The following is an 18,555-nucleotide window of genomic DNA, read 5'->3' as shown; positions in this document are numbered from 1 at the left end:
TGTAAGTGTGTGCGTGTAGATAAGCCAAATGGTTCTTATCTGACATTAAATTCTCTGTTTCTATATTACCCATAGAAATCTAGCATCCGTGCTATACAGTGTTCTGCATGCATTATTTATTTTTATAGGAGTAACAATTAGAGATGCGCGCCAGACCATTTTTGCTGGATTTGGATTTGCCAAACCACCGTGACTGGTTATGGATTGGGACATGAAATTTTATTTAATTTTTTTCCAAAAATTGACAAAAAAAGCTAAAATCACATTTTTTTTTTCCCTAGAGTATTATTGACCTCTATAACATTACTTTCCAGTCAGTTCTGACCACCTCGCAGCTCACAATGTTGTTTACACAAAAATTGGGCAAAGGCTGCAGCGAGCTGGATGGTTCCTAAGCGACAGAGGCAGCAGCACAAGCACACGGCAGTTTATAATACATCTATGAAACATTGCCACAGCATACTGGGGTACATGCACAGAACAGTACAAACAATAGAACTATATATACTTTTTTCTTTTTTGAACTTGTAGCTGTGTTAAAACTGAGTGGAGTCACAGTGCTTATAGATGCATGTGAATAAAACGCACTAGGGTAAAGTGCACCAAACAGTACAAAGCAGAGTATAGTGCAGCACACAGCAGTGTGCCCCCCTATACACAGTCACTATACAGCACAGCCACTTTCTGAGACTCTGGGCACAGCCAGTATAGCAGAGTATAGCGCAGCATGCATCAGCGTGCCCCCATACACATTCACTATACAGCACAGCCATTTGTGAGACGCTGGACACCGTACACCCACTACAGCAGCGTATAACAGCAAATAGCAGAGTGCATTAGACTGAAACGGCGCCAAGTCCCAGCTGCAGTGCCTTATATGGAATCCAAGTCCCATGAGAAACTGACACGGGGGGTGGAGGGGGGGTGAATGACATTCGGCTTCGACGGGGGATCAGATTCTAGCGGCAACACATGACCCATGACTCGGGTTTACTCTGATCCCCAATGTGTTGCTCATCTCTAATTTAAATAATAGAAATAATGGATGTACACGGGCTGAGCTTTATACTGAGATGACCTGTCCCAAAAAAAACTTAGCTTAGACGTTCTGTAAATATATAGGATGATATAAAGTAATATAAGTATAGGCGTAAGGCGAAAGTAGTCCATAGCATGTGGATTCCGCATTAACCTTTAATTCCAGTTAGTTCTTAAATCTAACTTTCTCCACACACGTCTATAGGGGGAATACAACACTCTGGCTATCAAAGGTACCGCCGGTATCACGGCATAGGTCTCCTGACAGCCGGCATATTATACTGAATCCCTGGGGACTCTGGGGTATATTTACTGAGGTGTGTTGGTTTTTTTTCAGAAGTGGAAATGTTGCCCATAGCAGCCAGTCAGATTCCACCTAACGTGTATCTAGCTGCTTCTAGAACAGGCATTCCCAACCACGGTCCTCAAGGCACACTAACAGTGCAGGTTTTAGTGATATCCAGGCTCCAGCACAGGTGACTTAATTAGTAGCTCAGTTATTTTGATTTAACCATCTGTGCTGCAACCTGGATATCACTAAAACCTGCACTGTTGGTGTGCCTTGAGGACCGTGGTTGAAAATGCCTGTTCTAGAAGATAATAGCTGGAATCTAATTGGTTGCTATGGGTAACATCTTCTAAAAAAAAAACACATCTTAGTAAATATACCCCTATATGTACAAAGCTGCAGCTTTTGCAAGCCACTGCTTCTCGGAGCAGAAACTATAAGCGACCCTAACATTCAGGATGAAAATGCAGATACACCTGGCTCTTACATATATGCTGTTTTAAGAGCGCTTCTTTTGGCATCCTTCTGTTTTACGTGTGCCGCCCAAAATAATCAGAATTTTTTTACAAAATTGAAAGCATGCATTATATACAAATCCAAAAAGTTATTGACGACACAGGACAATATTTCTAAAACGTAATGATTAATTCCTTGGTTAATAAGCTGCTCTTAAGTATGAGATGCATATTTTTAATATACAGGTACCCTAGAATATGTATTCCATGGTTTTCCTGTGGCACGTAAAGGGTGTATTTCCTCCTATTTTAGTTGAAAGTGGCCACGGCTAAAATTGAGCCAATTACACGTTTTTCAGCTAAGAAATGACCGTAATAGAAAACCCAGTGACATTAAGGTGTTTTGTATTTGAACAAGATAGACCAGCACTAGAACAAGTGCAATATATTAATCTGAACACATTTATAGGAAACTGTCATCTTTACATTGTTTATATATGCGTGGTGTCTACTGTGCAGTCATTTACAATGTTCTAAAGATCGGCAAAAAAATTTGTTGCACATACATATTCATTAAGTAAGATAAGTGAGTAAAAAACTATGGGTGCATCTGGATGTTGATTCTTTGGGCTATTTTCACTTATTACAGAAGCACTATAGCAGAGGATCTCAAACTCGGTCCTCGGGGGCCCACACAGTGCATGTTTTGCAGGTCTCCTCACAGAATCGCAAGTGAAATAATTAGCTCCACCTGTGGACCTTTTAAAATGTGTCAGTGAGTAATTAATACACCTGTGCACCTGCTGGGTTACCTGCAAAACATGCACTGTGTGGGCTCCCGAGGACCGAGTTTGCGAACCTCTGCACTATAGTATGCAAATACCAGTGGGATCATCTAATGCAGTGTTTCCCAACCTCTGTCCTCAAGGCACACCAACAGTGCAGGTTTTAGTGATATCCAGGCTTGAACACGGGTGACTTAATTAGTACCTCAGTTATTTTGATTTAACCATCTGTGCTGAAGCCTGGATATCACTAAAACCTGCACTAAACGTGCACTGCACTGTTAGTGTGCCTTGAGGACCGCAGTTGGAAATGCCTGATCTAATGGTATAATGTGAGAGTTGTTTAAATGAGTGTTGTTTGAAATCAATCATATCCTTATTGGCTATATTGAAAAGTAAGCAGCTGGATCTAGTCCAATTTGGCTACAAGTGAGTGCTACCAAATTAGACAATGGTTCATTCGCTTGGCACTCTGTCCAGGGTGCAGGAGCATCTAGACCAGTGGATTTAGGTCAGAGGTTCTCAACGGCCCAGGTTTTAGGTATAGCCATGGCTCAGCACAGATGGTTAAATTAACTGATGTACTGATTAAGTCACCTGTGGCGAAGCATGGGTATACTTAAAACTTGGACCATTGGGGTGCCTTGAGGACCGTGGTTGAGTACCTCTGGTCTAGGTTTAAATATACCCATGCTTGGCCACAGGTGACCTAATCAGTACCTCAGGCAATATGATGTAACCATCTGTGCTGAGCCATGGCTATACTTAAAACCTGGAATGTAAGAGCTCTTTAAGGGTTTGGGAACTACTGATCTAGATTGTGACTGATAGTGCTGATTGTCTGTTCTATGAACTATTAGATTTATATGATCCACTGATTTAGTCAGGGAACACACACGGTACAATACATAATGATGATGCAATATGTTCTGTGTTTATACACGATTCCCTAATTAGTTAAGTAATTGTCTAGTCCCCGCTCAGCAAAATGGCAGCTATTAGTGGCAGATCCTGGAGTGATTAAATAGAATAATTGTGGTCAGAACATCTTTGGCAGGCACATATCTTCTCGTATCCTTATAGCATTACCCAGAGCATTTTCTTTTCTATGACTAAAGGTGCCGCCGGTTAGTACTCGTATAAAGTTAGAAGTTGATACAAGACTTCAGAAACGTCACATGGGGGAAGTGAACCACACCCGGGTGTCACACCACAATGCTGGCTCCTCCGCAGTGTGACATTATCCTGCAGCACCCAGCTCCTGTCACTGAGTAGGAGCCAGAGTCTCAGAGGGTAGCCCAGTCTCTCTTGGGGGTGCTGGGCAGGTCCCCGGAGTGATGTAAACGGGGGACTTCCCGCAAGGCCATTATAAATTTATCAGACTAAGTGGGTGATGTATCAAAGTTTAGAGGGAGATAAAGCACCAACCAATCAGCTCCTTAATAAACTTTCAAACAGTGTGTAAAGTGACAAGTAGAAGCTGGCTGGTTGGTACTTTATCTCCCTTCACTTTATCTCTCTCCAAGCTTTGGTACATCTCCCCCTAAGTGTAAAGGTTTTAACATCAGAGCACAATCCTGTTACACTGCTGACATAAAAGCTGTTAATATACGCAGTGGACACGATCGTAGAAGACTGAAAAATATTTTGTAATGTAGTTAAGGGGCAGCGGAATGCCTGTGCAGTGTTGGGGCACAAAGGTTAAAATGATCTAATTTCTATACAAGATCTGGCTGTGACAGATCTCTCAAGTCTTGTGTCCTGTGTCTGACATTAATAAGTTGTGAAGGCCACAGAAAAGAGTATAGAACAGCTGCAATGCTCTATCCAGTGTTAAGGGACAGAACTGAGATGAAGAAAGGATATATACACTGCCCCAAAAAATTAAGGGAACACTAAAATAACACATCCTAGATCTGAATGAATTAAATATTCTTATTAAATACTTTCTTCTTTACATAGTTGAATGTGCTGACAACAAAATCACACAAAAATTATCAATGGAAATCAAATTTATTAACCCATGGAGGTCTGGATTTGGAGTCACACTCAAAATTAAAGTGGAAAAACACACTACAGGCTGATCCAACTTTGATGTAATGTCCTTAAAACAAGTCAAAATGAGGCTCAGTAGTGTGTGTGGCCTCCACGTGCCTGTATGACCTCCCTACAACACCTGGGCATGCTCCTGATGAGGTGGCGGATGGTCTCCTGAGGGATCTCCTCCCAGACCTGGACTAAAGCATCTGCCAAATCCTGGACAGTCTGTGGTGCAACGTGGCGTTGGTGGATGGCGCGAGACATGATGTCCCAGATGTGCTCAATTGGATTCAGGTCTGGGGAACAGGCGGGCCAGTCCATAGCATCAATGCCTTCGTCTTGCAGGAACTGCTGACACACTCCAGCCACATGAGGTCTAGCATTGTCTTGCATTAGGAGGAACCCAGGGCCAACCGCACCAGCATATGGTCTCACAAGGGGTCTGAGGATCTCATCTCGGTACCTAATGGCAGTCAGGCTACCTCTGGCGAGCACATGGAGGGCTGTGCGGCCCCCCAAAGAAATGCCACCCCACACCATTACTGACCCACTGCCAAACCGGTCATGCTGGAGGATGCTGCAGGCAGCAGAACATTCTCCTTGGCGTCTCCAGACTCTGTCATGTCTGTCACGTGCTCAGTGAGAACCTGCTTTCATCTGTGAAGAGCACAGGGCGCCAGTGGCGAATTTGCCAATCTCGGTGTTCTCTGGCAAATGCCAAACGTCCTGCACGGTGTTGGGCTGTAAGCACAACCCCCACCTGTGGACGTCGGGCCCTCATGAAGTCTGTTTCTGATCGTTTAAGTAGACACATGCACATTTGGGGCTTGCTGGAGGTAATTTTGCAGGGCTCTGGCCTCCTGTTCCTGCTTGCACAAAGGCGGAGGTAGTGGTCCTGCTGCTGGGTTGTTGCCCTCCTACGGCCTCCTCCTTGTCTCCTGATGTACTGGCCTGTCTCCTGGTAGCGCCTCCATGCTCTGGACACTACGCTGACAGACACAGCAAACCTTTTTGCCACAGCTCGCATTGATGTGCCATCCTGGATGAGCCGCACTACCTGGGCCACTTGTGTGGGTTGTAGACTCCGTCTCATGCTACCACTAGAGTGAAAGCACCGCCAGCTTTCAAATGTGACAAAAACATCAACCAGAAAGCATAGGAGCTGAGACGTGGTCTGTGGTCACCACCTGCAGAACAACTCCTTTATTGGGGGTGTCTTGCTAATTGCCTATAATTTCCACCTGTTGTCTATTCCATTTGCACAACAGCATGTGAAATTGATTGTCAATCAGTGTTGCTTCCTAAGTGGACAGTTTGATTTCACAGAAGTGTAATTGACTTGGAGTTGCATTGTGTTGTTTAAGTGTTCCCTTTATTTTTTTGAGCAGTGTATTTCCCAGACCACTTACCAATACAGGTAACAACTATTTTAACCTTAAAACGTCTTCCCAAAACAGTCTTTAAAATTTGTAGAACAGAAATTGCTAATCTGAAATAGCATACTGATCTAGAGAACTTCCAAATGTGAAACCTAATTCGAACTTTACGTATGGGTGAATTGTGCCTAGTACCAGTATTGTAACATTTGTACAGTCTACAACAGAGTACTGGTTGGCAGTTAAGCTTTTTAAAAAAAAAATTCCTTTATTATTTTTTTATTTTCATGCATCTTCACACCTATTGTAATATTAGATGTCAATTTGATCTCTCAACTCTTTGCTAATAACATTCTTGGGTTTATAACATGAGATCTCCTATTTTGGAATGACAATACATAACTTTGAAACTTCCCCTTCCTCACATCTACTAAATCAGTGGCGCAAGAGGTTAAACCACTGAACAATGTGTTTGTCTAGATCTGAGTTCGTATCTATGCTGGTAACACTTGTATATGTTAGGTGTTTTATTTTTAATACATCCAGCCCTTTATGTATTTGGGTGAATTAGCGCTGTATAGAAATATAAATAAAATTAATACAAAGAAAAACAAATATAGCCACTTACATATAGCTATATATCTACAAATATGATTTTTTCTTTTCTGTATCATACTCCTATGACCAGTGCTATCTCAGGAGGATTGGAATATTATGTGGGACATGAACACACAATGTTCGTTAGATTCTTGTTTGCCTTTTAAGCATTTTTAGCTGGTGCTAATTAGAGGCACCTGACCTCCAAGTCTCTGATAGAGTAAATAAATTCAATATTTCAGTATTAGGATATCGGATAGAATGTTCCAGGTTTCTGTACATTTTTATCCATTATAGTTTAATTTTCTTATTTTATGCATCTACACACCTATTGTAGCATTAGATGTTTATTTGATCTCTCAACTCTTTGCTAATAACATTCTTGGGTTTATAACATGAGATCTCTCATTTCGGAATGACAATACATAACTTTGAAACTTTCCCTTCCTCACATCTACTAAATCAGTGGCGCAAGAGGTTAAACCACTGAACAATGTGTTTGTCTAGATCTGAGTTCAAATCCATACTGGTAACACTTGTATATGTTAGGTGCTTTATTTTTAATACATTCAGCCCTTTATACATTTGGGTGAATTAGCGCTGTATAGAAATATAAATAAAATAAATATGAAGAAAAACTAATATAGCAGCTTATATATAGTTATATATCTACAAAGATGATTTTTTCTTTTCTGTATCATACTCCTATGACCACTGCTATCTCTGGAGAGGTATTTTCTCACCTGATATCATTAGAGATTCCTGTGGCTGCTATCACTAGATCTCTGATTGAAGATTAAGACAAGCTGATGATGTCTGATTAGTCCATATTATAAGAGTTCCCATGTATATCATGGGAACATTCAAAACCTCTTTATATGTCCAATCTGTATTCCTTAATATGATATATGTTATTATACCTCATTATTGTAATGTTTCTGCCATATATTTGGTTGCTTTATAACTTTTATAAGTTCTGTTTTACCATGAGAGCCAACGTATATTGAATGTGTTATTTTATCTTTCATTACTGACACCTGTTTGTGATGAGACACTGGGGCCATAAATACTGACTGGCATAGAGGCAGGATTATACCTTTGATAAAGTACGTGATCGTGACGAAACGCGTCAGGACTCCGCCTTCCATACACCTGGTCCAGGTGAATTAATCCTGTGCAATCTACACAGCTTCTTTTCCATCCAGCTGACCGGCTGACTGCGGCAAGAAACCGCCTTTGATTCTCCAACAGCAGCTTGCTATCACCGCCAGCCAGCGATCACGAGAACAGGAGACGACCGCACATTTCCTCCTGGCGGCAGGTACTCAGTTTTGGGATACCCACCTTTCCGCTCCGCTGTAAAATCACATTGTGCATCTCAGCAGCTTGCTTTATCACCGGCTGGCGATCAGGAGTACAGGAGACGATTATACATCACTTTCTATTGGGAGGTGCTCGGCACTAGGCACCGCAACACTCCTCTCCTCTGTGCAGAATATCGGGCAACGCAGGACTCACTAGCCGGGGACGCCCGGCCAAGTTTATACCAGCCCTTGCCGGAGAGGTAGTATACGTTTATATTTATCTGGAACTACATCTACAAATTCTCCCGTTCCCTCCCTATTGCACAATTAGGATTTAATATATTGGATAGCCATTTTATCACACGGCTGAACCTTTACATCACCTGAGACAGATATAGGTGTATTATTAACCTACATGTTTTATAACTATACTGATTAAGAGAATAAATTCTTTACATTTTATACGTTGTGCTCTCTATTTTATATAGCTGCTGACACACAGCGCAGCCACTTTTCTTGTTCTATAGTCTTCCAATCCATCTCACACAGTGGTGTGGCAAGCGCAGTGTCTCAGGAGCCTGCTGTACCTTAATTTGTTGGCTTTATTTAAATAAGTGATTTGTTTGAGGCGCTGAACAAGTAGTTTCTTTTGTTGTTCAGTTAAGCTTTTACAGCCTGCACACAGATTGCTAATTAGAATGGATTTCTCTGAGGAGTGAAGCAAAACTATAACACTATCTAGGGTATTCAATTATCCGCAAATTCGCGGCAATTTTTCGCCCGAAAACTTTTCGCGGCAATCGGGTGAAAATTGCTGCAAAAACGGCTTTTCGCTGGTATGCGCGCTCTCGTTTCTCGACCTATTTAATTCCAAACGGGTTTCACGTGAAAATTGTTGCAGTGAAAAGTGTAGGTGAAAATGGGGAAATCAGCCTGTACCCCAAAAAATGCTAACCTAACATAGGAAAACAGAAGAGAAGTGTATTAGAGATCACGGCCCTCATTCCGAGTTGATCGCTCGCTAGCTGCTTTTAGCAGCAGTGCAAACGCTAAGCCGCCGCCATCTGGGAGTGTATCTTAGCTTAGCAGAAGTGCGAACGAAAGGTTCGCAGCATTGCTACAAAAAAAGATTGTGCAGTTTCAGAGTAGCTGGAGACTTACTCCTAGCTAGCGATCACTTCAGTCTGTTTAGTTCCTGTTTTGACGTCACAAATGCCCTGCGTTCGGCCAGCCACTCCCCCGTTTCCCCAGCCACTCCTGCGTTTTTATCTGGCACGGCTGCGTTTTTACACACACTGACCCGAAAACGGTCAGTACCATCCAGAAACACCCACTACCTGTCAATCACTTAGCGGGCAGCAGTGCGACTGAAAAGCGTAGCTAGACCTTGTGTGAAACTGCATAGTCTTGTGTGAAAGTACGTCGCGCGTGCGCACTGCGCACCGCGCACCATACGCATGCGCAGAAATGCCACTTTTTTACCTAATCACCGCGCTGCGACCGAAAGCAGCTAGCGAACAACTCGGAATGACCACCATATTAGAGAGTTTTTGGGGACTTAAATTGTGTGAAATGCCTGTTATATGCATTTTTTTTTAAATGCAAAAAATTATAGAAAGCAAGTTTTTTTTGTGCAAAATAAATGCTCTCATTAAATTTAGGCTACATGAAAATGGGTATAAGTATATATTTGGGTCATTTTAGGGTACTTGAAAAAAAAAGTGGAAACAGACCGATCACTCCCACCTGCAAGCCTAAAAACACCTGTCCCACTCATAAAGCACCCCAATATACCTGTCCCATACCTTGAACCCCAATTTCCATCACTTTGCATTTTTTCACCCCAAAAATGACATTTCATTATTGACCAATTAAAAATAATTAAAACTTCAATGTGCCTAATTAGTCATTAAGGGGGGTGTCCCAAGAGTTCTGTACCATGGCCCTCATTCCGAGTTGTTCGCTCGGTATTTTTCATCGCATCGCAGTGAAAATCCGCTTAGTACGCATGCGCAATGTTCGCACTGCGACTGCGCCAAGTAACTTTACTATGATGAAAGTATTTTTACTCACGGCTTTTTCTTCGCTCCGGCGATCGTAATGTGATTGACAGGAAATGGGTGTTACTGGGCGGAAACACGGCGTTTCAGGGGCGTGTGGCTGAAAACGCTACCGTTTCCGGAAAAAACGCAGGAGTGGCCGGAGAAACGGTGGGAGTGCCTGGGCGAACGCTGGGTGTGTTTGTGACGTCAACCAGGAACGACAAGCACTGAAATGATCGCACAGGCAGAGTAAGTCTGGAGCTACTCTGAAACTGCTAAGTAGTTAGTAATCGCAATATTGCGAATACATCGGTCGCAATTTTAAGAAGCTAAGATTCACTCCCAGTAGGCGGCGGCTTAGCGTGTGTAACTCTGCTAAATTCGCCTTGCGACCGATCAACTCGGAATGAGGGCCCATATCCAAACATTTTTACCTTAAAATAGTGACTTTTCCCAACTTTTCACCTGCTCAGAGTAGGTGAAGTGAAATTAGTGAAAAAATTATCAGCAATAAATTTTCCCAGAAAATTGAATAGGCTGTAATTGCGTTTCGCGGGAAAAGTCAGTTTTTTCGCACAAAAAAACGGACTTTTCACGCGAAAAGTCAGTTATCGCTGCTAATTGAATATCCCCCTATACCCGATACTGTATACGTAGATGTTCTAAAGCCAGTGTCGGACTGGGGTATCTAGGGCCCTCCGGGGTAATGCAGTGGTAGGGGCCCATGTTAGGGGTGTGGCCAGTCTGCACCTCATTGGTATGACTAACCATTAGAGAGTGCAATGTCTGGGCCCCTTCATAAATATATGCAGTAAATTCATCTAATGTACCAGATTAATAACAGCAATGCACAGTAGAAAATACACCATAGTCCAGTATAAAGTAACATATTGTATAATGTATAATTCAAGTGCACAGTCTGGAACCTGATCCTTAGAGCAGGAGGTGGGCCCCCAGGCAGTGGGGCCTACCGGTGGTTTCCCCTGTACCCCTGTGGGCCAGTCCAAGCCTGTCCAAAGCTCCCAACTGGAAATCTTGTCCATATTTTCATCCATGTGGAGAGATGCGTGACTTCTACTCAAATTCAATACACCTCCATGGGAGGCAAAAGCTTTGACAGGAATTTCTGATTACATAATACCATTGTCAGGGCCAGATTAACAATGGGGCAGATGGAGCTGCAGCTCCAGGCCCTCCATCAAAATAGGCCCAGATCATCAGCTGTGCTGCTGTAGACAGGAAAAATTGTTTTCCTTTAACAGCAGCTGTCTGACCAAGGCCCAGCCCACTGAATCCCTTGTGGCCGATCCCCCTCGCCGAACATTCCCTGCACCAGGCCAACCAGTGAGAACTCTGAAATAGACCTCACTTTCTGTGTTTTAGAATTTAATTAATGGCTAAAGCATACCTCCCAACATCTGCAGGTGCTAAAGTGGGACTCCCTCACACGTGTGGCCAAAAAGGCGTGTGGCCTGTGGAAAAGGGAGCGTGGCTTTGCGGGAGAGCAGCGATCGTGAGCCACTACCCCATTCTCCTCATTTAAGGGGCATGCCCAGCGCTCTATGAGCTGCTGGCATGCCCCCACTCCCTCTGTCTCTTGTGAATAGATGCTGTGCACATGCGAGAGACAGGAGCCTCCCAACTGCCCCTCCCCCCCCTACCGGACAGCGGGACAGTCTAAAAAAAAAAATGAAAAGTGGGACAGTTGGGACTCAAGCACAAGATACATCTCTCACATCTCTGCACATTAATAAAACTGGAAGTCTGCATACTGGGACTTGAGAGCTTGCGAAACATCTCCAAACAGATGTCTTAGATAGGGGACATATTGTGCCATCCAGACTCGCCCTCCTAACATCTCCAAACAGAGGTCTCAGATGCAGTCCTAGGAGCTGCTGAGCACGGTACTGTCCCAGTAGGTGTAAGATTTTGTTTTTATCCAATACTGTCTTGTCCTCAAGGTCATAAATCCTGTATTCCAGTAGTCACACTCAAACTCTGCCCTTATCTATTAGAGATGAGCGGATTCGGTTTTACTCGGTTTTACTCGGTTCTCAAAACCGAATCTTATTGGCTATCCAAAACACTCTATTATCTATGTCCTGTCACTGACACTAACCTTATACAAGTATCTCCCTCTGCTGGTGAGCTGTGCATTGCCAGGGCCATGGGGGTGAATAAGTGAAGCAGCAACAGCACAGCCCTGATATAGGCATTCACCATTATGACATCACAGCATGAACCTCACAGACCCCACCAGACAGGCCAGGACTGGTTGTTTCTGCGATTAAGGCCCATTATGACATCACAAACCCTGTTGGCTTTTGCATGACTGATGTAAGGGAAATGTGATTTTACAACTTATTGTAAACTATTACATGCTCATCAGAATCTTATTTAAAAAAAAATGATGGCAGGATTTCCCTATTAATCTTTGCTTTTGTATGAACCCAATTGTCACTGTACAGATGTGTCCTCTTGCATCTTTGCTCCATGCACTTCAAGTCGCGTTACACATAATGCGTGAGTGCCATGTGACTTGGTAGGGCAGAGCATCTTTTTTTTGCATTTTTTTCCCAAAGAAATGCATCTTAGTTGCAAAATAATGCAATATGACGCACAACCAACTTCTGCTGATTACAATGATATTCTCTCTCTCTCTCTCTCTATAATGTGGCATTTCGGATTTTAGCCCCACCCACTTCTAGGTTAGCTCCACTCACTTTTAGGGCCTTTTAAACACAATTTTAGCCCTGCCCCCAACACTTTAAAGCCTGGACAGTCTGTTCAGACTGTAACAACTGCTGGGGGACTGCTTGTTGGAAGGAGACACAGATAAGCAGGCTGGGCTTTGTTACTAGTTGTTTGTTTCAGACCTTGCACAAATGATTGTTCTGTATAACAACTATTGTCTCTGCACTATTCCCTGCTGGGGGTTTAGGCAGTTATTTGTCCATACATTATGTATTTGTTTGTATTTTAGTGATAATGAGATATAGGGGTATATTCAATTGCAGTCGAAAACTGCCGTCTGTCGAACAGACGGCAGTTTTCGACTTTTTAAGGTCGAATCCTGATTCGACCTATTCAAAGCTTTTCGACAAGTCGAGACTTTCGACTTGTCGAAAAACACGTGGATCGGCGAAATAGCTGCCGATCCACGTGTTTATGTCGAAAACGGGGCCAAATCCGACAGGTTTTGGCCCCGTTTTCGACCATCTCAATCAGACATCAAAATGATGTCGGAATGAGATGGACCCAGAGGAGGCGAGGGGGCGAGCCGCAGGGAGACGGGGGGACAGCCGGCGGGCACACATGAGAGATCAGCGCTACAGTAGCGCTGCAGCTGGATGTCACTCACCCGCCCGACCTCACGGCAGCTTCCACCCGGCTCCAGCAGGCTGCTGGATCCGGGTGGAAGCTGCCGTGAGGTCGGGCGGCTGAGTGATATCCTGCTACAGCGCTACGGTAGCACTGATCGTAGCGCTGATCTTCCTGTATGCCCGCCGGCTGTCCCCCCGCTGCTCGCCCCCTTCTCCTCCTCTGCTTCCCATCTTAATTCGACTTGAAAAAGTCGAATTAAGATGGGGATTGAATAGGGGTTGTGGGATCCATTCTGACAAATACATGTCGGAATGGATCTGACTTTAATTGAATATACCCCATAATCTTCACCAGTGGTTCTCAAACTTTTGGGAATTATGGCGTCCTAGAGTATCAGAATTCTTTTCAAGGCACCCCTAGGCAGTGGCCATCATGAGGAGGGTGCGGGGGGTGCGGCCTGCACCCAGGTGTCACCCTTCAATGGGGTGACACCAAAAAGGGCTGCACCCTCGCACCCCCATCCCATCCGTAGCGGTAGCATTCACACTCCCTCCCGGCACCAAGCCCCCTCACCCCCGCCGACTTCGGACGCAATGAGGGGCGGAGCTTGATTGCCGGCCTCGCACCGCAGGCTCCGTTGCTGCACTGAGCAGAGCTGATACTAGTGCACTGCGGGTGCGGCGGCGGCAGCAGCAACAGATCCCTCCCCCTGTCCCCCAGCACATTGGGAGCTGCTTGCTGTTGGGAGGGGGAGTGACGAGTGAGGTGGGAAGTGACCTGGCGCGGAAAGATTGAGTTTGGGAGCTAGGAGGAGTAGGCTAACGCTGGAGAAAGAGTGCATGGGCTCATGGTGAGTGACTCGATTATAAGCAGGCTGGGGGGAAGGGGAGAGACTCTTTGTGTGCACATATATACTTCAATTGCTGGTTATTTACATTGCTATACACAGGTGCAAAATTCCAGTGCTGAATGTCTAGTTAAAGAGTACTTCAGAATGAGAGCCGGGATTTTGCCTGAACTATTTTGTTTGTTTTATTTGGTGCTTAGTATTAATAGGTATGTGTATTTAACTTTTTTTTAACATGTTTATACCAGACTTGCCTACCCTCCTGCATTTAGTCGGACGCTCCCGTTTTTTACTTTAGCCTCCCACTGCCCTGGAAGCCATGCTAGTCCTCCCGTTTTATACCCCGTCCCTCTCTGAGAGAAAAAAGGCCATAAAGTACCAGTGTATTTTGTAATTTGTTAAACGTAACAAATGCTACGCCATGAATCATAGCCTCCTCCACACCGCCGCTGCTGATAATGTAATCTTACACTGCTGCCTTTCTCCCTTCTGTATATCGTTGCTGTCCCTCTCTCTGTCGCTCTCCCTGTCCCTATGTCCCTGATGTGAATTTTGTCTCATTCCGTGTGAATTTTGTCTCATTCCATGTGGCATAATGTGAATTTTGGCTCATTCCATGTGGCATAATGTGAAGTTTGGCTCATTCCATGTGGCATAATGTGAATTTTGGCTCATTCCGTGTGACTTTTGGCTCATTCACTGTGGCATAATGTGAATTTTGGCTCATTCCATGTGCTATTGGCGGTCAGTGATGCAATCGCAATACAATTGTGATCGCATCGATGATTTAGGGTAACACGCCACCATGTTTCCAATCGCAGCGTCCGCGTGTGATGTCACACGGCCGCCCCAAACTCATCTCCATTTCTGACGGCATTCCCCCGCAATGCCGAGTTGATAACCCCACAACTCCGCATCGCCACCCCATGAACTCCTCTGCCTGTGAAATCAGGCAGAGGTGTTCGCATAAGCTGGATGCGATTGCGCCGTATGGTCCATAGGGGGGTGACACCATGAGTTACCACACCAAGTGACACCAACCCTAGTGACGCCTCTGCCCCTAGGCCAAAAGTGTCTTAAATAAATAAAAAAATGTAAAGAAATATTAAATCAAGTAAATTGTGTTTATACATCATAAATAGGTTATGATTGACAGACACCAGCACTGGTTTTGCATATTATATTGACCATAAATAATTTTAATTGGCCCTGGACCACTGGGAGGCGGTCGTTAGGTCGACATACGTTAGGGCGACATGGTCATTAGGTCGACATGCAAAAAGGTCAACATGAGTTTTTCACAATTTTTTTCATTTTTTCACCTTTTTTATACTTAATGATCCACGTGAACTACAATTGGGAACAGTAAACCTATGTCAAATGCAGCGAGGCACCTTGGCGAGCGAAGCGGTGCACTAATTGGGGTTCCCCGTCACTTTACGAAGAAAACGACACCAAAAACAGTCATAAAACTCATGTCAACCTTTTTCCATGTCGACCTAATGACCATGTCGACCTAATGCATGTCGACCTTCAGTGGTCGACCCAATGTATGTCGACCTAATGCATGTCGACCTAATGAACCACTCCCGGACCACCAACAAGGGCACCCCTGCAAGTGTCCCGAAGCACCCCGGGGTGCCACAGCACACAGTTTGTGAACCATTGGTCTGCAATATATCCTGTTGGTTCTAGACAGTTTGTGCTTTTCTGTATCATGGTGCTATTGGGCATTATGTCGGATAAACCAGACAAAAATCCCAAGGACAAATCGGCTATAATTTTCACTTGTGTTAATTGTTACAAAAAAATTACCTTAGGGTTGTCCAGAGCTGGGCTTGCTATGTGCACCATGCTCCGGACTGCCTATGGCCTCCCAGCCTGGGTGTTCTAAGGAACAGTCGTGTTTGACTGATTAGGCCAGGGCCTGTACAGAAGACATTGCTGTGTTAAAACAGACTCAGACTAGTGTTACACCCTCAGCTTAGTCACATACTCTAGCTAATTCATCGATAGAGCCCCCTTGGATCCGTAACTTGGACAAGTGCATCTCAGGGTTGACCACGTCTTCAAATAGGATGGTGGTATCTGTTGGGGCCTCTGCCACTAGGAAGCGGCCTATTCACTCCTCTTTTGATTTCCCTGGTGTTGATTCAGATTCTGCTGGTTCATCCAGTGCCGTAACTAAACATTTTAGCGCTGTGTGCAAGAAGCAGCATTGGAGCCCCCCTCCATTTAGAATAGGGAAGTGCGTACCATAGGCGTGCACCAAAAATTAAGGGGTGTGACTTCATGGGGAAGAGGAGTAGCTACAAAATAATACCTTTTCGTATTAAGCTGTACAGCAGTCTCCATTATTCAAATTATGCCGCACTGTAGCGCCACTTTTACACATTACACCAGGTAGAGTCCCTGTCACCCATTACACCAGGTAGAGCCTCGTTTTACACATTACTCCAGGTAAAGCCCCTATCACACATTATGCCAGGTAGAGTCCCCTTTTTAGAATTCCCCTTTTACATATTACGGCAGGTAGAATTCCCTTTTACACATTACGACAGGTAGAGCCTCCTTTTATACAGTACGGCAGGTAGAGTCTCCTATTACACATTACAGCAGGTAGAGTCCCATTTTACACACTGTGCCAGGTAGAGCCAACTTTTACACACTGTACCAGGTAGAGCCCCTTTTTCGTACTGCACCACGAAGAGCCCCCTTTTACATACTGCACCAGGTAGAGCCCTCTTTCCTTATATACATTGCACCAGGCAGAGTTTGCAGCTTGGCACAAACACACACACTTTGCAGCCATGCACAAACAAAAAAATACACACACACTCACTGTGCAGCCATGCACATCATGCTGTGGGGATGTTTTACAGCAGCAGGGACTGGTAAACTGTTTCGAGTCAAGGGAAAGATGGATGGGGCTAAATACAGGGATATTCTTGAGCAAAACCTGTTTCAGTCTGCCTGTGATTTGAGACTGGGACGGACGTTCACCTTCCAGCAGGACAATGACCTGAAGCATACTGCTAAAGCAACACTCGAGTGATTTAAGGGGAAACATTTATATGCATTGGAATGGCCTAGTCAAAGCCCAGGTCTCAATCCAATTGAGAATCTGTGGTCAGACTTGAAGATTGCTGTTCACAAGCGGAAACCATCCAACATGAAGGAGCTGGAGCAGTTTTGCCTTTAGGAATGGGCAAAAATCTCAATGGCAAGATGAGGCAAGCTCATAGAGACTTATCCAAAGCGACTTGCAGCTGTAATTGCTGAAAAGGTGGCTCTACAAAGTACTGACTTTAGGGGGGTGAATAGTTATCCACGCTGAAGTTTTCTGTTATTTTGTCCTATTTGTTGTTTGCTTCACAATAATAAGAAAAAAGTTGTAGGCATGTTCTGTGAATGAAATGATGCAAACCTTCAAACAATCCATTTTAATTCCAGGTTGTGAGGCAACAAAACAGGAAAAATGCAAAGGGGGGTGAATACTTTAGCAAGGCACTGTACTTCTGTATGTGAGGGGAATTCCCTATCCGGTTCAGGAATAGATATGTTAATTGATGCAGTCCATGAGACTTTACAATTACAGAATGATAATATGAAAGTAACCAGTTCAGCTTCATTTTTTTCAGCGTAAGAAGAAATAGGTATCTGTTTTTCCAGAATTTTCTCATTTTGAAGAGGTTTTGACAAAGGCCTGGTTCAAACCTGACACAGATTTTCAGGTGCCAAGGAGATTCAAGGACCTTTATCCATTTAAAGAGGATGGCACTAAGCCTTGGGATATTCCACCCAAGGAGGACGCTCCTATAACTAGATAACTTGAGGGAGTCCAGTCAGGGAACTCTTCTGCAGCTAACACCTCAGCTAAGCATATTACAGAGGCTTTGCCTTATTAGATGCCATTCAGGTGCAGTCCCGTATTGCAGCCTTGACGGTCCCTGCCAGGAGGTCTTTATGGCCCTTATCAGCGATGGATTGGGATGGTGGGTTGCCAGGTAAGTACAGCCCAACAAGTATAACATTATTATGGTTGGCTTCTTTTTTTAGCACTAGGGCCAAGTCTCAGAAACACCTTGTGTGTTGTACAGATTATACAACCAAAATCTCAGATTGTATTACTTTTACTTTTTTATATTTTCCTGTGGGAGCCATTGTGTGTGTGTTTTTATTCCTGTCGTCAGCCAGTCTGTTTTATTTTTTTCCTGTAGTGGCCAATGTGTTTGTTTGTTTTTCCTGTGAGGGATGCTATGCATTTTTGTCCCTGCGGGGGCCAATGTGTTTTATTTTTTTGTTGTGCAATGTGTTTCATATCAGTTGCACTGCCTCTGTGTCACGATCATGTTCATACAGAACCGTAGTACAGATTCAGACGCATGCATGAAGAAGTGTATAAGAAATGTGTTGCGTGTTCCTAGTCAGTTAAAGGGGATTGACTAATCAGATGCA

This window comes from Pseudophryne corroboree, chromosome 2, assembly GCF_028390025.1.
Source record: "Pseudophryne corroboree isolate aPseCor3 chromosome 2, aPseCor3.hap2, whole genome shotgun sequence".
Classification (NCBI taxonomy): domain Eukaryota; kingdom Metazoa; phylum Chordata; class Amphibia; order Anura; family Myobatrachidae; genus Pseudophryne; species Pseudophryne corroboree.
Note: the sequence above shows the minus strand (reverse complement) of the source record.